Below are 24,716 nucleotides of genomic sequence, written 5' to 3' on the forward strand. Positions count from 1 at the left end.
TGTCCTTACGTCAAGTGATTTAAAGCTGACAATCATGTTCCTTGGTACTTTATCAGATAGATGCCGAGGTTTCGAAATTCTTTATGCATTGACTATAATTTTATCAGGTACATCTGAAATTAGCAGAATTGTCATTTTCAAGACATAGTTCAGCAGTTGAGAAGAGGTCACTGTTTCAGAGACTCCCCTAACCTTTAAATTATTTTTCCTTGAGTTATCCTCAAAATTTGCCATACTTTTTGTAAAACAATCAACCATATATTTTTGGTTTAAAACTATATTAGCCAATTCTGTTTCAGTTTTGTCCAATTTTGTAGGTGTGTTTAGAAAAGATGATGGGATGTCAGCAGTAATTTGGTGTTCAGAGAGCTTTTGAAAAGACAGCCTCATTTCACTTACGTTATGTTCTTACAAGACATCTCTAAAATTGGATTGGTAAGTGAGCCATTTCTATTTATATTGCTCCCCTCTATGTTGTTGTGGGACTGGTTAATAGAATTCTCTTATGTGTGGTATTGGTACTGTCTGGGTCTATATCATTGACCACTGTTGGTAGATAATTAAAAAAATACAAAAAAAAATGTATTAAAACCTCCTGAAGTATACATTGGAACCTTGTTCATTAGTTGCAGGTATATCTTCAAAGGGAATCTGTTACCCCCAGGACGTATATAACCTATTAATATGGGCATACAGGTAATAGAAATGTTAAACTAGTCCTACCTGTATGCCTCATATTAATGGTCTTGTTGTTGAGAAATCTTATATTCTTTCCTTATGCTAATGAGTTATTCCAAGCTGCCTTCTATGGCCACTGCATTTAGGGATCTTCTGTATAGGCGCCGGTTACTCCCCCTTCAGTGACCTTTGGCGTGTGTGACGATCAGGTGCTCTCCCCACTTCCTCCCTGCATAGTCATTGCTATGTATACATGGTTCTTAGCAATGACTATGCAGAGAGGAAGTGGGTAGAGCATCTTATTGTCACACAGCCGGAGGTGGCTGGAGCGGAAGTCACTGGCGCCTGTACAGATCTCTGAATGCAGTGGCCATAGAAGGGAGACAAAGGTACATATTGTAGAGGGAGTTCAGGCAACGTACTCCAGCGCCAGAACGGATGTGAATGGGAGGGAAGTAGTATTATAATGAAGACAGTAGGCAACGATTTCTTCCAGGCACAGGAGCCTGGAAGAAATCATTTGCATAAGGAAAGAATATAAGATTTCTCAATAACAAGATCGCTAATATGAGGCATACAGGTAGGACTAGTTTAACATTTCTATTACTTGTATGCCCATTTTAATAGGTCATAAACGTCCCAGGGGAGGTGACAGATTATCTTTAAATGGGTTATTAGTTTCAAGTTCTTCCAGTCTGCCAAATCTGTTCCGACTGATGTTAAGTGATGACTTCAAACTTTGTGCACCTCCTATTTTATCCTCATCTGAAGAGGAGGTTTCTTAAACTTAAGTACTTTTAGAGCTATAGAATGCTTTATTATGGATGAGGGTGATTTTGAAAAAAGGGTTATTCCATTAGGTTTAGGATTTGTACCTTCAGACTGTCTGATTCACTAGAATTATGTGAGTAACCTGAAGCTTTACGTCCTCGTCATGTGAGCTTCATATCCGTTTTAATAAAAGAGTGCTCCCATCAGAATCACTGTATCAGAGATCCATTGTGAGCGACAGCCTTCACTTCTGAACCTCTAATAAAGATCCCTGCTGTGAAATTATATGGGGAAAATAAGTATTGGATACACTGCCGATTTTGCAAGTTTTCCCACCTGCAAAGAATGGGGAGATCTGTACATTTTATTGCAGGTACACCAACTGTGAGAGACAGAATCTAAACAAAACCCAGAAAAATCCCATTTTATGATTTTTTTAAAGAATTAAATTGCATTTTATTCAATGAGATCAGCTACCAACTAGCACGAATTCTGGCTTTCACAGATCTGTTAGTTTTTCTTTAAGAAGCCCTCCTACCCTGCACTCATTACCTATATAAATTTCACCTGTTTGAACTAATTACCTGTATAAAAGACACCTGTCCACAGAAATCACACTCCAACCTCTCAACCATGGCCAAGGCCAAAGAGATATCTAAGAACCCAAGAGACAAAGTTGTAGACGTGCACAAGGCTCGGATGGGCTACAGGACAATAGGCAAGCAGCTTGGTAAGAGGGCAACACCTGTTGGCACAATTATTAGAAAATGGAAGAAACACAAGATGACTGTCAATCTTCCTCGGTCTGGGGCTTCATGTAAGGTTTCACTTTGTGGGGCAAGGATGATTTTGAGAAAGGTCAGGAATCAACCCAGAATTACACTGGAGGACCCGGTGAATGACCTGAAGAGAGCTGGTACCATAGTCTCAAACATTACCATTAGTAACACTACGCCATCATGGATTAAAATTCTGCAGGGCATGCAAGAATCTCCTACTCATGCCAGCACATGTCCAGGCCAGTTTGAGGTTCGCTAATAACCATCTGGATGATCCAGAGGAGGCATGGGAAAAGGTCACGTGGTCAGATGAGACCAAAATAGAACTTTTCGGTATCAACTCCAGTTGCCGTGTTTGGAGGAAGAAGGATGAGTACAACTCCAAAAAACACGGTCCCAACCGTGACGTATGGTTGGTGAAACATCATACTTTGTGGGTGCTTTTCTGCAAAGGGAACAGGACAACTGTATCACATTGAAGGGAGGATGGATGGGGTCATGTATCATGAGATTTTGACCAACAAGATCATTGAAGATGGGTCGTGGTTGGGTCTACCAGCATGACAATGACCCGAAACACACAGGCAAGGCAAGTATGGAGTCACTCCTTAAGAAGCATTTCAAGGTCCCGATGTGGCCTAGCCAGTCTCCAGACCTGAACCAAATAGAAAATCTTTGGAGGGAGCAGAAACTCAATGTTGCCCAACGACAGCCCCGAAACTTGAAAGATCCGGAGAAGTTCTGTATGGAGAAGTGGGTCAAAATCCCTGCTGCAGTGTGTGCAAACTTGGTCAAGAACTGTAGGAAACGTCTAACCTCTGTAATTGCAAACAAAGGTTTCTGTAGCAAATATTAATATCTGTATTTATATTGTATCAAATACTTATTTCATGCAATACAATGCAAATTAATTATGTAAAAAGTATCTACGATAAAAATTACAGACCTCTAAATTCCTTGTAGGTGGGAAAACTTGCAAAATCAGGAGTGTATCAAATACTTATTTTCCCCACTGTACAACCTTCAACTCATCCACGGAAAGTAAACAGCTGTCAATCCTCTGTTCTCCATTCTGTGTTGGAAGCAGCTATGACGCTTGGTTCGGATTATCAGTATTCACATCTCCCTTTAATAGCGGAGGAACGTGCTGTGCTTTCCCAAAATTCTCATTAAAAGTTCTTAAATGTTGCTGGTCTATGTACCTTGTTATGTGATGCCCCGTTCTGTTGTCACGATTTGGTGTGAGCGTCAACTGGGACAGGGACTCCTGATAGTTACCGTGCTGTTCGGGCTCTGGCAACACAGCCAGAGCTGGAGAAAGGGAAAGTCCAGCTAAAGTGCAAGGAACCATTCTCTTCCCTTTTAGATCTGCAGTTTGTTGTAGATTAATCCCAAGGGAAGATGCTGCATTGTCGTCTTCATGCCCTGTCTCCTGTGACATGCACGTTTGAGCAGGGGAAGTGCATTCTTGGTGGAGGAAAATCCACTGCTTGGGTGGTGAGGTCAGCATCAGATCTGGCGAGCTTTTGACAGCGTATTCGCCCTCCTTAAAGTACAGAGCTTTGCAGCATCCATAATCCTGGTAGCCATCAATCTTCTCTCTTGTGCTTGTCCAGGCATGGTCCTGAGATGTTCCCACAGTTGGCACATCAATAAAAATCCACTAGGAAGTCTATTAATTCAGTGGTTTAAAGAAGCTCAGCAAACGTCCTGATCCCTGGCACACCATGCCGTTCACAGTGCGGTAAAAGTTGTAAGGCAGCTTTATTTTTCAGGTCAGTATGATTACAGTGATACCACATTTATATAGTATTTTTTATGTTTTGCAGTTTTCACACAATAAAAGCCATTTTATAGAAAAAAAATAATTGTTTTTGCATTAATTTATTCTGAAAGCTATAACGTTTTAATTTCTGTCCTGGTGGAGCTGTAGAGCAGCTTGCTTTTTGCGGGACAAGATGACATTTCCAGCTATACCATTTTTATTTCCATTTGACTTTTTGATCGCGTTTTATTCCATATTTGTTCAGCGGTATGATGACAAAGCATCATTTCTCGCCATGTTTAACTCCTTCACAACTTTAAGATTTTCCATTTTTTGCATTTTCCTTTTTTACTCCCCTTCTTATCAGAGCCATTACTTTTTTATTTTTTCATAAATACTGAAGTATGAGGGCTAGTTTTTTCGGAAAACGAGTTGTACTTTTGAACAACACCATTGATTTTACCTTATAGTATACTGGAAAATCAGAAAAAAAAATTTGAAGTGCGGTGAAACTGCAAAAAAAAAAAAAGTGCAATTGCACAATTGTTTTGGGTCTTTTTTTTTTAACCATGTTAGGCCTCTTTCACACTTCAGTTGTTTGGCGTCAGTCACTACTGACATAGTGACGGATTGACGGATCTGTCACAATTGTTGAGAAAACGGTTCTAACGGGTCTGTTTTTTTGACGGATCCGTTACTTGGGGGTTGTCTGGGAAAAGTATCTACTTTTTGGAACATGCGCAATTGAAAAAACGGAATGGGGCGACGGATCCGCCGAAAAAACTGTTGCGGCGGATCCGTCACCCATAGGCGGCCATTCTATGGAATGGCAGACGCGACGGATCCGTCGCAATCCGCCATTTCGGCGTTGACAAAAAACGTTTCAATGTCCGTCTATTTTCAGAAAACGTCTGCCAAATCTCGACGGATCCGTCGCATGGCGGATGGAACGGACGACCATCCGCCACAATCCGTCGCTAATGCAAGTCATTGGGAAAATAGCGGATCCGCCCAAAAAAATGGCTGAACCGCTATTTGAGGAAAATGGCGGTTTTTGACTGACGCCAAAAGACTGAAGTGTGAAAGAGGCCTTAACTAGATGCTGTAACTGACCTGTATTATGATTCTCCAGGTCATTACGAGTTCGCAGATACCAAACATGTATCGTTCTTTTTGATCTTTGAGATGGGAAAAAAATCCACAGTTTGAAAAAAATAAAATAGAAAGGGAGCATTTTCCAAGTCCTGCAGCATCTCCAATTTTCTGAATCTGGGGCTGAGTGAAGGCTTAATTTTTGTGCATCGAGCTGACGTTTTTATTGATGCCATTTTGGGGTAAATACAGTATTTTGACAGCCTGTTATTGCAATGACCAATAAAAGTAATTCGGGAGTTTTGATTTATTTATTTATCGTTGCGCTGATCGGATTAATTCTTTTTACGGTATATTTTTACAGATCGGGTTTCTGAACGTGGCAATACTAAATATGTGTATTTTTTATTTTACCCCATTCAAAAGTGGTGTGGTTTGAACTTCTAAATTTTTTAAATTTTTTTTTTTTTTAAATAGTCTCTTTAGGAGACTTGAAGCAGCGCTCGTCAGATCACTTGTGCTACACATAGCAGGGCTGAAGCAAAATCATCATCTGCTATAACAAGCAGGGGGGGGTCTTCTGCAGACCTCCAGTTGTGATTGCCAATCCTTCGGCGCCCCATGATCACGTGATGGGCGCCAATGGGTGGTGTTTGTGACACGCTTCCGGCACAATCATGTTAAATGCCGCAGTCACAGATTGACAGCAGCCTTTTTCAATTTAAATGTCGTGGGTGGGTCGCGATTCCACCTGATGCTCTTAGGGGCACTAGACAGCTGATCAATCAGCTGTCATGTGACGGGAAAGTTGCAGGCTCAGCGCCAGAGCCCGCATAAAATTCCGGGAGATGAACCATGACGTAACTATACATTATAGGTCATGAAAGGGTTAGGGGGTTAACTACTTCGACAGTTTTGTAGGTAGGGTTGTTCCAGACATGGCAATACTAAATACGTGAATTTTATTTATTTTTACACAAATATACTTATTTATTGGTTTAATATTTTCCACTTTTTTGTTCTTTATCTTAAGATTATTTTAAAATATTTTAACTTTTATTCTCTTACTTAGACCTCTATGGGACTTTAGCTTTTATGACTGATTGCTGGTATTATGCAGTACTACACTGACAGTAGTCTCTTAGACCATGCTCTGGGCATGGGCTCAAAAGCTTGCTGCAAGCTGGCTATGATGACTTTTTGATCCCAAGGCAGCAATCAGGCCTTCGCGATGATATCACGAGGGCATCGATTGTAAGGGAGAGCGAGCCCCCTCCTTCTCCCATTCTTCTAGATGCTGCGGCATTTAGGGGGTGAAATGGTGCTGGCTATGACAGCCGGAGCTTATAGCTTAAGCCGAGCTTCCGGCTGCAAACGCAATGTCACAGATCCTCTGCCACGCACGATCGTCATGACGTACCCATAAGTCATAAGTCTGGAACCTTTTCCGAACATGATGAATAGATACATCAATGGTTGTGAAAGGGTTCAAAAGAAACTGACAGCTCAATTTTGCAATGTAAAGTAAGAACATGGCTATAATGGCGATGTTAGACAGATTAATTTGATACCTGTGATAAAGAAATCCTCTTATTTGCCATTCTTTACTCAGCATTTGAAGTTTTCCTCTAAAGAGATTTTAGTGCACAGGGACTTTGTCTACTTTGCACTAGGTCTTATACCCCTGACCCATCTCCTCTGTTGGCCTCAAGTGTTTGAATGACAGGTCACTTATTTTTCGATGACCGGCCTAATGTTAGAAATCTGGTGCCAGTGCTGTCATTGCCGTATGTGGCAAGTGTGCAGATTGATTTCCTGGCAGATCTACAATAAAATTTGGCACCAGTAAGACCCTGTGCTCTTAAATCTCATTAGAAGAAAACTTCAAATGCTGATTAATAAAAACAAAACGGATTTCTTCACCAAATGCATAAATTTGTATAACAGTGCCATTTTAGCCATGTGTTCACTGTGCATTGCCAAATCATATTGACAGCTTTTTAAAGTACAGTAAAGTACAGCAAAATTGCTGTCAAATTTTTAGGAAAATTTCTAGCGCAAAGTAAGCCTATAAATAGTCAAAAGATTCACCAAGATGATGAGACGGACATACACAGACTGGTCAGTGTAATCATTCACCTTCTAAAAACTAGGCAGTGTTAGGAAATCTACCCCGCAATGTTTGTGGGCCGCGGGCAAATTCTATATGGCAGTGAAGGTGACCACTATAAACATGATTCTATTTTTAAGTAATGAAACTTGCTTGGGGGATCTGTCAATCTTTATCTATAGACTTATAATGGCACCAAAACTACATGGTACTAAAGATGCGCAAAAAGATTCAAACTACCCTTCTCCAGCATCTAGTTCGGTCCTCAGTGTCAGCCGGCCCAGGGCACTCCCTGTCCGTGTATATGCAGATGTCCATTCTTTCAGCGTTTTGGCAACACTTTTCAAATATTCAAATAAAGGCGTGAAAAATGCAAGTAAAAAAGTGACAAAAACGTGTAAGGTACACAACGTACGAACATGCCCATATGTATGAAAGACTATTAATCAATGATAAAAAAAAAAAATACTCATACCCATTAGGCCCTGCTGAGCAATGGGGTCTTTCTGCTGGGACCCCAAAATACCAAGAATGGGGCTCTGAAATGTCCGAGTGAATGGAACTTTAAGCAGTCTCTATGGGATTGTGAAAATTAGTGAGTACAACGCTCTATTCTATCAGAGCATTTCAGAGCACCATTATCTGGATCGATGGGGATCCAAGTGATAGGACCGCTACAACATTATAAATATCAATGTTGAACAACCTTTTAAAGGGTACCTGTCATTTGTTTGAATTTCAAAGAACGCAAAACCGTTGAGGTACATATGGGAGAGACCCGTTAACCAGATGAAATGGGGCAGCGAGAGGCCACCCTAGACTAGTCAGGCATCTCTCTATAGTACCCGGACTGCTTTGAAAAGTGTCTTCTCCAGAACATCACAGTGTAAAACACACCGGGTTGAAGTTGCGCAGTTAATCTCTGATTCATGCTGCACGTGGTTCGGGCACATGAATCTAATGACATTCATTTTAAAGGGAACCTGTCACCCCGTTTTTTCAGTACGAGATAAAAATACTGTTAAATAGGGCCTGAGCTGTGCGTTACTGTAGTGTATTTTGTGTACCCTGATTCCCCACCTATGCTGCCGAAATAACTTACCAAAGTCGCCATTTTCGCCTGTCAATCAGGCTGGTCAGGTCAGATGGGCGTGGCGACATCGCTGTTTCTTCCCCCAGATCTTGCATATCTTTCCGTTGGTGGCGTAGTGGTTTGCGCATGCCCATCTTCCGAATCCACTGGGCAGGAGAAGAAAAAACGCGCGATCTGCGCTATTTCCCTGGTGATCTGTGGGGGAAGAAACAGCGATGTCGCCACGCCCATCTGACCTGACCAGCCTGATTGACAGGTGAAAAAGGCGACTCTGGTAAGTTATTTCGGCAGCATAGGTGGGGAATCAGGGTACACAAAATACACTATAGTAACGCATAGCTCAGGCCCTATTTAACAGTATTTTTATCTCGTACTGAAAAAACGGGGTGACAGGTTCCCTTTAAACAAAGGAATAGCAGAAATTTCAATTAATACCATTTTAAATGTACATATTTTTAATTACCGTAATATAAAGTTTTAGCTGAACCGATTTAGAATAAGTTTTCAGTGCTCTAAAGCATCAATCTTATAAACTGAACAACTGTTAGATTCACTTACTGTGCCACGCAGCAGGCACTAGCTGACTGACATGTAGCACTGTGGCAGAAAATGTTGTGGTCATAACTAGGGTTGAGCGACTTTTACTTTTTTAGGGTCGAGTCAGGTTTCGCGAAACCCGACTATCTCTAAAGTCGAGTCGAGTGAAATCGGCCGATTATGGCGAAAAGTCGGGGATCGACCGAAACACGAAACCCAATGCAAAGACAATGGGAATTTTTTATTTTTTTTAATTTTGGTTTTATTTTTTTCTCTCTCTCTCCCTCTCTCCCCTTCGTCCCTGAACAGAAAAGCTTGTGTTACACATTGCAAATCGCTACAGCGCACAATCGACAAGATGACGATAGGCGTCCGTCCACGCCCCTAAGACCTGTGTCATCACTCTGCCCACGCTCCTTCATTGGCTGAAAAAATGGCACCAAGCGCGTCATACGAAACGCGACTTTGGCGTGAAAGTCGCGTACCGCATGGCCGACCCCACACAGGGATCGGGTTGGGTTTCATGAAACCCGACTTTGCCAAAAGTCGGCGACTTTTGAAAATGAACGATCCGTTTTGCTCAACCCTAGTCATAACTGCTTAAAAACACACTGCTCAAAAAAATAAAGGGAACACTGAAGCAACAGAATTAGAAATTATTGGCAATTATCAAGACACACTCAAAGGCGTGGTTCTGCAGGTTGGGACCACAGACCACATCTCAGTACCAATGCTTTCTGGCTGATGTTTTGGTCACACTCTTTGTGTTTCACACTCGTGGTAGCATGAGACGGACTCTAAAACCCACACAAGTGGCTCAGGTAGAGCAGCTCATCCAGGATGGCACATCAATGCGAGCTGTGACAAGAAGGTTTGCTGTGTCTGCCAGCGTAGTGTCCAGAGGCTGGAGGTGTTACCAGGAGACAAGCCAGTATACCAGGAGATGTGGAGGGGGCCGTAGGAGGGCAATAACCCAGCAGCAGGACCGCTACCTCAGCCTTTGTGCAAGGAGAAACAGGAGCACTGCCTGAGCCCTGCAAAATGACCTCCAGCAGGCCACAAATGTGCATGTGTCTGCATAAACTGTTAGAAACCGACTCCATGAGGAAGATCTGAGTGCCCGACGCCCACAGATGGGGGTTGTGCTCACAGCCCAACACCATGCAGGACGATTGGCATTTGCCACAGAACACCAGGATTGGCAGATTGGCCACTGGCGCCCTGAGCTCTTCAGATGAAAGCAGGTTCACACTAAGCACATGTGACAGACGTGACAGAGTCTGGAGACGTCGTGGAGAGGGATCTGCTGCCTGCAACATCCTTCAGCATGACCAGTTTGGCAGTGGGTCAGTAATGGTGTGGAGTGGCATTTCATTGGAGGGCCGCAAAGCCCTCCATGTGCTCGCCAGAGGTAGCCCGACTGCCATTAGGTACCGAGGTGAGATCCTCAGACAACTTGTGAGACCATATGCTGGTGCGGTTGGCCCTGGGTTCCTCCTAATGCAGCCCTGGGTTCCTCCTAATGCAGGACAATGCCAGACTTCATATGGCTGTAGTGTGTCAGTAGTTCCTGCAAGATGAAGGCATTGAAGCAATGGACTGGCCTGCCCGTTCCCCAGAACTGAATCTGATTGAACACATCTGGGACATCATGTCTCACACCATCCACCAACGTCACGTTGCACCACAGACTGTCCAGGAGTTGGCGGATGCTTTAGTCCAGGTCTGGGGGGTCCAGGTCTGGGGGGTCCAGGTCTGGGAGAAGACCATCCGCCGCCTCATCAGGAGCATGCCCAGGCATTGTAGGGAGGTCATACAGGCACGTGGAGGCCACACACACTACTAAGCATAATTTTATTGTTTTGAGGCATTTCCACTGAAGTTGGATCAGCCTGTAATTTGATTTTCCACTTTGATTTTGAGTATCGTCCAAATCCAGGACTCCATGAGATATTAATTTTGATTTACATTGATAATTTTTTATGTTTTATTGTTCTCAACGCTTTCCACTATGTAGTGAATAAAGATTTACAAGTGGAATATTTTATTCAGTGATTTCTGTGGTATTTTAGTGTTCCCTTTATTTTTTTTGAGCAGTGTAGTTGGTGTACCTTCTATTAGTCTGAGGATGCTCACAGATGCTGCATTTGTCCTAAACTTAACCCAATGTATTACCAATAGGCCGCACAAGCTTGAAACCAACAGACAAGCAGCAAAACGCAGCACTGTCCTGAGAACGTATAATATAGATGCCTAAAAGGAGAGCCGGCGGCACACATTTTTCATTATAGTCAATGGGGAGTACTGGGCATGTGCTCAGCTGTTCCCATGTTGGTTGCTATATGTGTGACTGTATTATTCAAGATATTTCCACAGATCCTGAATACGTTATTTTGTACGAGTTGTATAGGCGCACCCAGGAGCATATTGGTTTAGTAAAATAAAACAGTCATGGGATAAGTTTTAAGCAGAGTTACTGGTGTCTACTCCTGAGAAATGTAATTTTTATAGTGACATTCATAGTGTCTCTAACACGGATCATCCTTAAGGTGCATGCCCACGACGTCAAATATTGACAGCACATTAACTTAAGCAAATATTCTCCCAATGTTTGAGCTACTGGTTGCTGATTTTTTTTTTTTAATCTGACCATCTAATCAGGGAAGGATGACAGGACAACTCCACGTACCAGGACAGTAAAATGCAGACTCTACAGATCACTTTGCTTGACCAGTGATATTTTATATAAAGACTAGTGATGAAAGAACGTGCTCGGATAAGGTGTTATCCGTGCTCGGGTGCTAACGGAGTGTCTTTGGCGTGCTCGAATAATATGTTTGTGTCCCAACGCCTGCATGTCTCACTGCTGTTCGACAACCGCGACACACGTATGGATTACCGGTTTCTTAGGCAATCACTGCATGTGTTGCAGCTATTGAACAGCTAGGAGACATGCAGGCGTTGGGACACGAACATATTATTCGAGCACGCCGAAGACACTCAGCACCCGAGCACGGATAGCGCCTTATCCGAGCACGTTTACGAATCACTACTGAAGAAATCCCCATTACAGTACAATGAACCTACAAACTGCCAATCAATTCACACCTAACCTGAAATAACATCATATCGATCTTTGAAACAGAGTCGGCTTTGACCCTTGCACAGTGGAAGTTATTTATGACAGTAGAAAAGTTATTTGGACTTGGGTCAGTGGGGGATTTTCATCATCTCCCAGAGACAGAGGTCTTCATCTCCCAGAGACAGAGGTCAGGGAAAGATGGATGCTGATCCCCTGCTCCTGTGCCACAGCCAGAGGGATCTACAGCATGCTGGGGAATAGTCAGTAATGTCTGACCAAATATACACAGCTTATCGCTAGAAACCTCCCCTTGGTTTCCTACATGCTGCTGTGACATAGTGTCATAATAGTATTCCCAGCACAGAGTGAGGACTCCATGACTGCTCCAGCAACAGCAGCCGCACAGGTCAGTGAGGGGACACGACAGCCCCTGTCAGCGCACTCACCACTGGGCTACGTCTCCAGCAGCTGCAGCTCCTCGGATTTGACACCTCGGTGTGTGCCAGCAGCGCGCTCTCGGTTGCTACACAGGAATGTAGAAACATTAGTTCCGGGAGAGAAAAGGTCCCTCCCCCTCTTACACGATGTAGGCGGGATGTACAGGAGATGCCGGAGGTCTGGTGGTCACTCTGGTGCCCTGGGGTCCAAGGACAGTGGGAGCCACAAGGACACTGCTACGAGAGGGACTGTATATAATATAAATATATATATGTAATATAAACATATATTCAGAAGCTGAGAAAATGCATTGTACCCCGTCACCCCATAGAGAGTGTGCGTGCGTGCGTGCGTGCGTGCGTGCGTGCGTGCGTGCGTGCGTGCGTGCGTGCGTGCGTGCGTGCGTCAATACATGAAGCCGCACGCTCCAATCCGGGTGCCGGGTATCGACGTGCGAAACTTATCCGAGTTTCTCGCATGTGAGTACGAGCCCCAATACTGTGTTCCGAGATCGAGTTTTATAAACCCTAATTAGAAATGCTGTCCACAGCTGGACATCCCCTAATTAATCCCCCCAGGGTGCAGCAAGAAGATGAAAACACTATACTTACCTCCTAGACACTCCTAGACAGTCGCAGCTTCTCTATCCTCCATCCTGTACTATGTCAACCGCTGCAGCTAATCTGTGGCCTTCACATTTGCATCTGAGTGAATGAAATTGTGTTTCTGCTCAGACAAAACTGTGAATGCTGCAGTCAATCAGCGCTTGCTGATTGGCTGCAGCTGTCACATGACATTGTTTAGGTTAGCTGGCGGGTGAGGACTCAAGGCGGAGGAGCAACGGCAGCCCTGGAGGTAAGCATAGATTTGTTTTTCCATTATGATTCACCCTTGGGCTATTATTATTATTATTATTATACATTATTATATTATTAAGGGGTTATCGATTAATGATGCACTAAAAAAGGAGTAACAGGTGAATCCCGCAGGGAGGGCCATAAGGGGGTCTTCCAGTTTTGGAAAACCCCTATTTCCCAGCTTTATTTTTTTTTAAATGGCTGTAAAATGGTCATAGTAAGGGCTAGGGGCTGCAAAAGGAGGTAAAATGGGGGTAAGAGCAGAATAATTCCAGTCAAACAAATGTGGATAGGAAAATGACTTAAAATAACATAGAATAAAAAATAATATTCTTGAACCAGGAGGCGGAGGTACAACTGGAGGAGGAGGTTGATGTTGCGGTGTAGGTGAAAGAGGCAGGGCTGGAGGTATCCAACATTGCTTTTGTATGTTTTTTAAGAAAATTATTTAACCCCTTAGCGACCGCCGATACGCCTTTTAACGGCGGCCGCTAAGGGTACTTAAACCACAGCGCCGTTAATTAACGGCGCTGTGGAAAAAGTCAATAGCGCCCCCCAGAGGCCGATTTTCTCCGGGGTGTCGGCTGCCGGGGGTAGCCGAGACCCCAGAGAACATGATTCGGGGGGTTTTTAACCCACCCCGCATTTGCGATCGCCGGTAATTAACCGTTTACCGGCGATCGCAAAAAAAAAAAAAATGCGATCTCTTTTTAATTTCTCTGTCCTCCGATGTGATCGCACATCGGAGGACAGAGAAAGGGGATCCCAGGTGGCCCCCCAATACTCACCTAGCTCCCCCGATGCTCCTCGTGTCTCCCGGTGGGCGCCGCCATCTTCAAAATGGCGGGCGCATGCGCAGTGCGCCCGCCGGCCGGCACCGGGAGAATCTTTGGGGTCTCGGCTGCCGGGGGTAGCCGAGACCCCAAAGAGCATGATCGGGGTCGGTATTACCGGCCCCTGTTTTGCGATCGCCGGTAATTAACTGTTTACCGGCGACCGCAAAAAAAAAAAAGTAAAGTGTAATTCTCTGTCCTCTGATGTGATCGCACATCAGAGGACAGAGAAATAGGGGGATTCGGGGACCCTAGCATACTCACCTAGGTCCCTGGATCCTCTTGCTGCTCCTCCTGGCCGCCGGCAGAAGAAAATGGCGGGCGCATGCCCAGTGCGCCCGCCATCTGTCTCCATCTGCCGGACGGCAGGAGAACAGCAGTTGGGGCTAAAATTAGGGGTAGGGTTAGGGTTAGGGCTAGGGTTGGGGCTAAATTTAGGGTTAGGGTTGGGGCTAAATTTAGGGTTAGGGTTGGGGCTAAATTTAGGGTTAGGCTTCTTTCACACTTACGTCGGTACAGGGCCGTCGCAATGCGTCGGCCCGACATACCGACGCACGTTGTGAAAATTGTGCACAACGTTGGCAGCAGCTGTAGTTTTTTAACGCATCCGCTGCCCAATCTATGTCCTGGGGAGGAGGGGGCGGAGTTACGGCCACGCATGCGCGGTCAGAAATGGCGGATGCGACGTACAAAAAAACGTTTCATTGAACGTTTTTTTGTGCCGACGGTCCGCCAAAACACAACTGATCCAGTGCACGACGGACGCGACGTGTGGCCATCCGTCACGATCCGTCGGCAATACAAGTCTATGGGCAAAAAACGCATCCTGCGGGCACATTTGCAGGATCCGTTTCTTGTCCAAAACGACGGATTGCGATGGAATGCCAAACGACGCAAGTGTGAAAGTAGCCTTAGGGCTAGGGTTAGGGTTGGGGCTAAAGTTAGGGCTAGGGTTGGGGCTAAATTTAGGGTTAGAGCTAGGATTAGGGTTAGGGTTTGGATTAGGGTTGGTATTAGGGTTAGGGTTGGCATTAGGGTTACGCTTGGGGTTAGGTTTGGGATTAGGGTTAAGGTTAGGGTTGTGATTAGGGGTGTATTGGGATTAGGGTTAGGTTTGAGGTTAGGGTTGAGATTAGGATTAGGGGTGTGTTGGATTTAGGGTTTTGATTAGGGTTATGGTTAGGGTTGACATTAGGGTTGTTTTGGGGTAAGGGTTGTGATTATGGTTAGGGTTAGTGATTAGGATTATGGATCAGGTTGGGATTAGGGTTAGGGGTGTGTTGGGGTTAGGGTTGGAGCTAGAATTGGGGGGTTTCCACTGTTTAGGTACATCAGGGGGTCTCCAAACACGACAGCCAATTTTGCGCTCAAAAAGTCAAATGGTGCTCCCTCCCTTCTGAGCTCTGCCGTGCGCCCAAACAGTGGGTTACCCCCACATATGGGGCATCAGCGTACTCGGGATAAATTGGACAACAACTTCTGGGGTCCAATTTCTCTTGTTACCCTTGTGAAAATAAAAACGTGGGGGCTACAATATCTTTTTTGTGAAAAAAAAAATATTTTTTATTTTCACGACTCTGCATTCTAAACTTCTGTGAAGCACTTGGGCATTCAAAGTTCTCACCACACATCTAGATAAGTTCCTTGGAGGGTCTAGTTTCCAAAATGGGGTCACTTGTGGGGGGTTACTACAGTTTAGGTACATCAGGGGCTCTGCAATCGCAACATAATGCCCACAGACCATTCTATCAAAGTCTGCATTCCAAAACGGCGCTCCTTCCTTCCGAGCTCTGCCGTGCGCCCAAACAGTGGTTTACCCCCACATATGGGGTACCAGCATACTCAGGACAAATTGGACAACAACGTTTGGGGTCCAATTTCTCTTGTTACCCTTGTGAAAATAAAAACTTGGGGGCTAAAAAATCTTTTTTGTGGAAAAAAAAATATTTTTTATTTTCACGGCTCTGCATTATAAACTTCTGTGAAGCACTTGGGCATTCAAGGTTCAAGGTTCTCACCACACATCTAGATAAGTTCCATGGGGGGTCTAGTTTCCAAAATGGGGTCACTTGTGGGGGATTTCTACTGTTTAGGCACATCAGGGGCTCTCCAAACGCAACATGGCGTCCGATCTCAATTCCAGCCAATTGAAATACATTGAAAAAGTAAAACGGCACTCTTTCTCTTCCAAGCTCTGCGGTGCGCCCAAACAGTGGTTTACCCCCACATATTGGGTATCGACGTACTCAGGAGAAATTTCACAACAACTTTAGTGGTCTAATTTCTCCTGTTACCCTTGTGAAAATAAAAATTTGTGGGCAAAAAGATCATTTTTGTAGAAAAAATGCGATTTTTTTTTTTTTTTTTCTTTCACGGCTCTACATTATAAACTTCTGTGAAGCACATGGGGGTTCAAAGTGCTCACCACACATCTAGATATGTTCCTTAAGGGGTCTAGTTTCCAAAATGGTGTCACTTGTGGGGGGTTTCCACTGTTTAGGCACATCAGAGGCTCTCCAAACGCGACATGGCGTCCAATCTCAATTCCAGCCAATTCTACATTGAAAAAGTAAAACGGCGCTCCTTCACTTCCAAGCTCTGCGGTGCGCCCAAACAGTGGTTTACCCTCACATATGGAGTATCAACGTATTCAGGAGGAATCGCACAACAACTTTTGTGGTCTAATTTCTCCTGTTACCCTTGTGAAAATAAGAATTTGTGGGCGAAAAGATCATTTTTGTGTAAACAAAAGCGATTTTTTATTTTCACGGCTCTACGTTATAAACTTCTGTGAAGCACTTGGGGGTTCAAAGTGCTCACCACACATCTAGATATGTTCCTTAAGGGGTCTAGTTTCCAAAATGGTGTCACTTGTGGGGGGTTTCCACTGTTTAGGCACATCAGAGGCTCTCCAAACGCGACATGGCGTCCAATCTCAATTCCAGCCAATTCTACATTGAAAAAGTCAAACGGCGCTCCTTCACTTCTAAGTTCTGCGGTGCGCCCTAACAGTGGTTTACCCCCACATATGGGGTATTGGCGTATTCAGGAGAAATTGCATAACAAAATTTATGGTTACATTTCTGTTTTTACACTTGTGAAAATAAAAAAATTGGTTCTGAATTAAGATGTTTGCAAAAAAAAGTTAAATGTTCATTTTTTCCTTCCACATTGTTTCAGTTCCTGTGAAGCACGTAAAGGGTTAATAAACTTCTTGAATGTGGTTTTGAGAACCTTGAGGGGTGTAGTTTTTAGAATGGTGTCACACTTCATTATTTTCTATCATATAGACCCCTCAAAATGACTTCAAATGTGATGTGGTCCCTAAAAAAAAATGGTGTTGTAAAAATGAGAAATTGCTGGTCAACCCTTATAACTCCCTAACAAAAAAATGTTGTTTCCAAAATTGTGCTGATGTAAAGTAGACATGTGGGAAATGTTATATATTAACTATTTTTCGTGACATATCTCTCTGATTTAAGGGCATAAAAATACAAAGTTTGAAAATTGCAAAATTTTAAAAAATTTCGCCATATTTCCGTTTTTTTCATAAATAATCGCAAGTAATATCGAAGAAATGTTACCACTAACATGAAGTGCAATATGTCACGAAAAAACAATCTCAGAATCAGCGGGATCCGTTGAAGCGTTCCAGAGTTATAACCTCATAAAGTGACAGTGGTCAAAATTGCAAAAATTGGCCTGGTCATTAAGTACCAAATTGGCTCTGTCACTAAGGGGTTAAAAGAACATAGAATAAAATAAGTAAAATACAACAACCTAGAACCAGGAGGAGGAAGTCCAAGTGGAGAAGTAGGTAGAGGAGGTGGAGATGGCAGTGTAGTTGGAAGAGGCAAAGAAGGTAGTAAACACTTTTGTTTTGGATTTTTTTATTTATTTAGGGATGCCCCAAAATTAAACAAATGGCAAATAGCGTTTAACAATGGGATAATGGAGACTGTCGCGCTAACCAGCTTGCTATAAAAACATGAGAAAAAGGTTTTGTCATAATGAGGTAGATAAAATAATAAATAATCTTTATTTTTATATAGCGCTAACATATTCCGCAGCGCTTTACAGTTTGCACACATTATCATTGCTGTCCCCGATGATGCTCACAATCTAAATTCCCTATCAGTATGTCTTTGGAATGTGGGAGGAAACCGGAATACCCAGAGGAAACCCTCGCAAACACAGAGAGAACATACAAACTCTTTGCAGATGTTGTCCATGGTGGGGTTTTGAACCCAGGACTCCAGTGCTGCAAGGCTGCAGTAATAACCACTGAGCCACCGTGCGGCCCCAGATGCTATTAGCATATACAGTTGTGCTCTAAAGTTTGCATACCCTGGCAGAATTTTTGCTTTTTTGGCCTTTTTCCATAGAATATGAATGATAACACCAAAACCTTTTCTCCACTCATGGTTAGTGGTTGGGTGAAGCCATTTATTGGCAAACTACTGTGTTTTCTCTTTTTAAATCATAATGACAACCCAAAACATCCAAATGACCCTGATCAAAAGTTCACATACCCTACTGATTTTGGCCTGATAACATGCACAGAAGTTGCCACAAATGGGCTTGAATGGCTACTAAAGGTAACACCCTCACCTGTGACCTCTTTGCTTGTAATCAGTGTGTGCGCATAATTGCTGAGTGAGTTTCTAGGATCCAGACAGACTCTTGCATTTTTCATCCAGCCACCGACGTTTCTGGATTGAGAGTCATGGCAAAAGCAAAATAATTGTCATCGGATCTACAGGAAAAGGTAGTTGAACTGTATAAAACAGGAAAGGGAAACAAAAAGATATCCAAGAAATTGATAGTGCCAGTCAACAGCGTTCAAACTGTGATTAATAAATGGAAAATCCGGGGCTCTGTAAAAACAAAACCACGGTCAGGTAAACCAACAAAAATGTCATCTACTACTGCCAGGAAAGTTGTTCGGTATGCAAAGAAAAACCCATAAATAACATCAGCTGAAATACAGGACTCTCTGAAAACTAGCGGTGTGGCTGTTTCAAGATGCACAATAAGGAGGCACTTGAAGAAAAACGGGCTGCATGGTCAAGTCCCCAGAAGAAAGCCATTACTGCACAAATGCCACAAAGTATCTCACTTACAATATGCAAAACAGCACAAAGACAAGCCTCAAAACTTCTGGAACAAGATCATTTTGGAGTGATGAGACCAAAATTTAACTTTTTGGCCGCAACCATAAAATTTACATTTGGAGAGAGGTCAACAAGGCCTATGATGAAAGGAACACTATTCCTACTGTAAAGCACGGAGGTGGATCGCCGATGTTTTGGAGATGTGTGAGCTACAAAAAGAAACGGGAAACTTGGTCAAAGTTGAAGGAAAGATGAATGCAGCTCGTTATCAGCAAATACTGGAGGCAAATTTGCACTCATCAGCCCGGAAGCTGTGGTTGGGACGTACTTGGACGTTCCAATATGACTTTCTCTTTGTCTCCAGTTTTCAGGGGATGGACATCTGAAAAAATCCATGGGACAGTGTGGAGATGCTCTTTGACACTGCTGGTGGTTGTGGTGCTGTTATATCCTCTCTTTGCAGGGAGCTAGGTGGCCTTGTTGATTGGGAGATGGAGTAAGAGGCCGAGACCGCAGAAGAAGAGGGAGCAGGAGGAGGAGATGTTTCTTGTTTTTTCAGGTGTGTACTGCACTGCACCTTGTGCTTTGAATTCAGATGCCTCTTCATGCAGATGATGCTCAGGTTCAGAACTTTTATGCCTTGCTTGGGGTTCTGATGGCACAGCATTCAAACCACCCGCCTTGTGTCATCTGCACATTGCCTGACGAAGTGAGATGCCAGAGAGCTACTTTGAGTTAGCTTTGGTGTGCTCAGTTTGTAGGCACTTTGGGCAGTAACAGTCGACTTAGTGTCTAGGGGCCGGCCGCTGTTCTTTTGCTCCCTCTTTTGCTGTGCAGCATGGCCACCTCTTTTCTGAACCGTGCACATCACACGGATGGCCTTCACTCCATGTAGGGTCTAGGGCTGCATTGTTTTGCACCCACTACTCACCCTTGCTCTCCTTGCTGGTTTGCACACTGCAGAAAGATGCAGCACTTGGTACCTGTGTTTCGTCATCATCAGAGATGTGCTGCGGTGGTCAACTGACCATGTGCATTAACCCTCCCCATGTACTTATCCTCCAACTAGTGGTTGGGCATTAGTGCACTCAAACTCTTCCACTTGTGTGGCAGGGTCAGGTGAATTGCCCATGAGATGCTCTCATCATTTTTTTAAGTGTTATTTAGGCACAGTACTCACACAGACATACAGTAGGTGCAGAGTGGAACAATTTGTTTTCACGCACACTACTCCAAGAGACACTGGTGCAGAGTTTAACAATTGTTTTTACGCACAGTACTCACACAGAAACAGGTGCAGTGTAAAAAAAAAGTGGCTTAAAGGCACACTATTCCCACAGAAACAGAAGCGTTGTCGAACAATTTGTTTTTACGCACACTACTACCACAGACACGGTTACAGAGTAAAAAAAAGTTGTAGAGTACGCAAATAGAGGCTTTTTAGAAGAGTGTGTGGACACACAGAACCTAACACTGTCCCTCACTCCTGTTGCATCCTGTCCCTACGCTAATCAGAGCAGAATGGTGGTGGCGCCCGTGATCTGGCATTTATATGTGTTGGGTCATGTGGTACACCAGCCAATCACAACCATACCAATTCTTGACATGGCTGTGATGGCTCTAGAAGTGCCCACAGCTAAAAAGCTTGTTGATTGACTGCACTGCAGTACTGGACACTCGGCTCTGGTATGATCCCCAAACTTTACAGTTCTTGTTCGCTCATCCCTAAATATTTCAGCACAGGAACAATTTTTAACACCTCCAATTGTAAAACTTATTATTATTCCAAATTGTTGATTAAAATGCACTTCATTAACGGAAAACCCCATTAAGTCATATTTTGTCATATAAACATATTTACCCAGACTTCCAAAATATTTTAGTAGAAACAGTTATCTTTAAACCTATATACTGTAAAACTCATTTAACAGCATATGGCTATCCACACTGTACATCTGAAATGTCTACTTCTGTTACTTTCCCTTTGTATATCAACATTAAATCTTAAGAGCATATCAATTTCCTTCTCTAGCATCTTAATATTTTAGCAGTCACTGACTAATGACATTTATAGAGGCTCCTCTTACTTCATTGTCTTATTTTAAATCCCTCTCTTCTGTTAACCCCTTCATGACTGCACTTTTAGGAGTTTTTGTTCCCCTTCTTCCAAATGCCATAAGTTTTTTTATTTTTCTGTTGACACATGAGGGCTTGTTTTTTTTCTTGATGAGCTGTAGTTTTTAATTAGAAGTCCGGGTAGTTCAGAGACAAGTGGAATCCCCTTGGCAGGTCAGGTAGGAGCCTTCCACTATGCGCTTACTGCCTCTGAGGTCCCTGCTGCCACTAAGTGTCCTAAGCAAAGTCCTTATTCGTTCTCCTGTCCAGAGACAGGTACCTGTATGGCTGGCAACGTGAGCAGTGCCTATTGGGGACCTTTCAAAGTGACTCCAGGCTCCAAGGTGCTGCTGTGCCACAGGTAAATATGGGCAAAGTCCATGTAATTCAATGCCCTCCGGATCTGCTCTGTGTCTTATAGTCCACAAAAGCCTCTGGCTCCCGGTACTCGGTTACTGCACTCTGACCCCCTGGAGGCCTTCCTAGTCCCCTCCTGGAATTCTGTATCTCCACTCTGCTCCGTCCCTGTCTGTTCTCGCACACAGACTGTCTGTACTAACCAAACTAGCTCCTCCTCCAAACCAGGATCTTTCTCCATCCAGGGAAGCTGCCCAAAAACAGGGTTTTGAGCTCCCCCTCCTGGCCTGGATTTGGAAGGTGTTGTGTGTGTGTGAAAACCTACCAATGGGAATCTCACTTGTCTCCAGACATAGCATTACCATCCCCGAGAGGAAGGCAGCACTACTGTGGTACCCGAACCCCTGGGGTGCCACAATATCACAAAAGGAAAGGCATATATGCATGAGGTTTTTTAGCAAAGAGAATTTGCCAAGTAGAAGAAAAGCAGTGGTAATAAGTCAAAAAAGTCATATAGGGCAATGGTGCCACATTGGACCCCAGTATAGATCATCCAATCATCGTGGGGTTACAAACAAACATTTCAAAGATTTATCTCTAGTGTAATGTATGGAAAAAGAAAACAAAAAGCAGCACCAAAAGAAAAGAAATGGTGCAAAAAATCCTTCCAGGTATATATACCAAACCTCATACTGTAGTCCAAAAAATGAAGGCAGCACTCCAATAGGAAAAAAGAAAGTGATTTATTGGCCCAAGTGCGACATTTCAGTCCAGGATGTGGACCTTCCTCAAGCATCCTGGACTGAAACCTTGCACATGGGCCAATAAATCACTTTCTTTTTTCCTATTGGAGTGCTGCCTTCATTTTTTGGACTATAGTGTAGATCACTCAGGCCACACATGCGGCCCTAATATAAGCTCCATAAAAGAGCAGCCCAAGATTAATTTTATATTTAATCATCGAAAGACGCACTAGAAAGATACAGGTATATAAATACACGAACAAATATACAAGTATATAGTCAGGAGTGTAGTACAAGGGTAGGAAACAGATAGATTACAATTACCGTGTTATGTAGCATGTGACCACAGGGAGGCGCTGATGAATCACAGGTTCAAATGTTTGTTGCATAATTCTCTGGCCGTGTAAGCTAACAGGGATCATGCCAGTAGAAAGGCTGAGTCCAAAATGAGGAGCTGCCTATTATCCCCTAGACTGCCCCCTCCCACACGCTGCGCCAACCCCTGGGCTGTGCAGCCTCTCTCCCATATCTGGGAGCATGGTTTTCTGGCTAGAATCGTGGATGCCCATACCGTTCCACCCAAAGCTCTAAATGGGATGGAGACCAAATTCTAGAGGTGGCTGTATGTATGGACCTGTGGGGGAAAGAATGCAGATTCCAGTTATGTGCTCGGCTAGGTTCAGAGATATTGCATTCTTTTATTATAGGTCACTTTCTAGATTCAATATCTTCAAGCATGTTGCTGTTGAAATGGGGATCTGCAGTTCCAATATGTCTGAGTCCAACAATTGAAGCCAGTTGGCTGGTAACTGCATAAGAGTTCACACCCCTGTGATAATTACTGGACTTGGTGATGGAGGCACAGGGTCTATGCCTTTTGCCCCCCTGGAGAGAGTTTCAAAGGCCTATTTGCTTGAGCTAATAAAAAGAAACATTGGTCTGCCTTATCCAAGGAAGTGCCTTAGTTGGATAATGAGGTCCCATTGTTCAGTGTGTATTTGACTTCCCTTTTGGCCTGGGGGGAATGCCAAAAGTGGTTGTGGCACCCCAGGAGTTCGGGTACCACAGTAGTGCTTTCTTCCTCTCGGGGAGGATAGTGCTATGTCCAGAGACAAATGAGATTCCTTTTGGTAGGTTGACACACACACAACACCTTCCAATTCCAGGCCAGAAGGGGGAGCTCAAATCCCTGTTTTAGGGCAGGCTCCCTGTATAAAGATCCTGTTTTAGAGGTGGAGAGAGTGCAGACTGTGTGCGAGGACAGACAGGAGGGGAGCACAGAGGAAAGTGAGAGCTCCAGGAGGCCACGAGCAGGCCGCTGAAGAGCTATAGCGCAAGGATCCGGGAACTCTACGACACGGAGCTGAACCGGAGGGCATTATACTACCAAGACTTTGCCCATAATCACTTGTGGCACAGCAGCACCTAGAAGCTTGGAGTCACCGAGAACAGACCCCACAACACACGGCTCGTGCTGCCTGCCATACAAGTACCTGTCCCAGGACAGCAGAACGAATAAAGACCCCGTTGGGACGCTTAGTGGCAGCAGGGACTTAGAGACAGAGAGCGCAGTGTGGTAGGCTCCCACCTGACTTACCCAGGGAAACCTGATTGTCTCTGGACTGCCTGGACTTCTATGTAGACCTGTTTGCCGGTGCCCTAGACTGTGGCTGCTGAAGTCTTCAGTAAGCGAGGTAAAGAGACTGCAAACCTGTGTCCTCATTCCTTACTGCACCCCTCACCATTCTACCATCTTCACACTGGGAAGCCCTGGGGATACACTTCACCTGTGGGAAGTTATACCATCTAGCTGCCATAACATCACCCCAGAAGACCCCTTAAAGCAGCGTCAGTCCCACTGACCGAATACCACAGGTGGTGTCACGAACATAAACTTTATTTCCTTTAACCCTGCTGTTCTGTTCGGTCTGGGGAGACCTATTTTGAACTTTGGTATTTTTTGGGGTGTTCAAGATGCGGTTCTGAAACTTGTGGTTGATTGACTTAAATGAGGATGGGTCGGTCGGCCACGGGTTTCAGAGCCGCATCTTGAATATTTTAAAGAATATTGAAGTTCAAAGTCGGTCATTTTTGACCAACAGAACAGCAGGGTTAAAGGGAACCTGTCACCCCCGTTTTTTGAGATTGAGCTATAAATACTGTTAAATAGGGCCTGCGCTGTGTGTTCCTATAGTGTATGTAGTGTACCCCGATTCCCCACCTATGCTGAGAAATAACTTACCAAAGTCGCCGTTTTCGCCTGTCAATCAGGCTGGTCAGGTCGGGAGGGCGTGGTGACATCGCTGGTTCTTCCTCAGCTTTACGTTGGTGGCGTAGTGGCGTAGTGGTGAA

At 44.1% G+C, this 24,716-nt stretch overlaps 1 protein-coding gene across 2 annotated transcripts in view; it reads right to left on the reverse strand.

Annotated features, from left to right (window-relative positions):
* RMDN2 (regulator of microtubule dynamics 2) overlaps positions 1-12,473 on the reverse strand; it is a 157,588-nt gene extending 145,115 nt beyond the window's left edge. The window contains exon 1 of one of the 2 annotated variants that reach the window (XM_069769014.1): positions 12,354-12,473. The gene's annotated coding sequence lies outside the window, so the exon portion shown is untranslated. The remainder of the gene's footprint in view (positions 1-12,353) is intronic. The other variant, XM_069769016.1, reaches the window with a different exon arrangement.
* Positions 12,474-24,716: the final 12,243 nt, after the last annotated feature.

Source organism: Ranitomeya imitator, chromosome 5 (assembly GCF_032444005.1).
Source record: "Ranitomeya imitator isolate aRanImi1 chromosome 5, aRanImi1.pri, whole genome shotgun sequence".
NCBI lineage: Eukaryota > Metazoa > Chordata > Amphibia > Anura > Dendrobatidae > Ranitomeya > Ranitomeya imitator.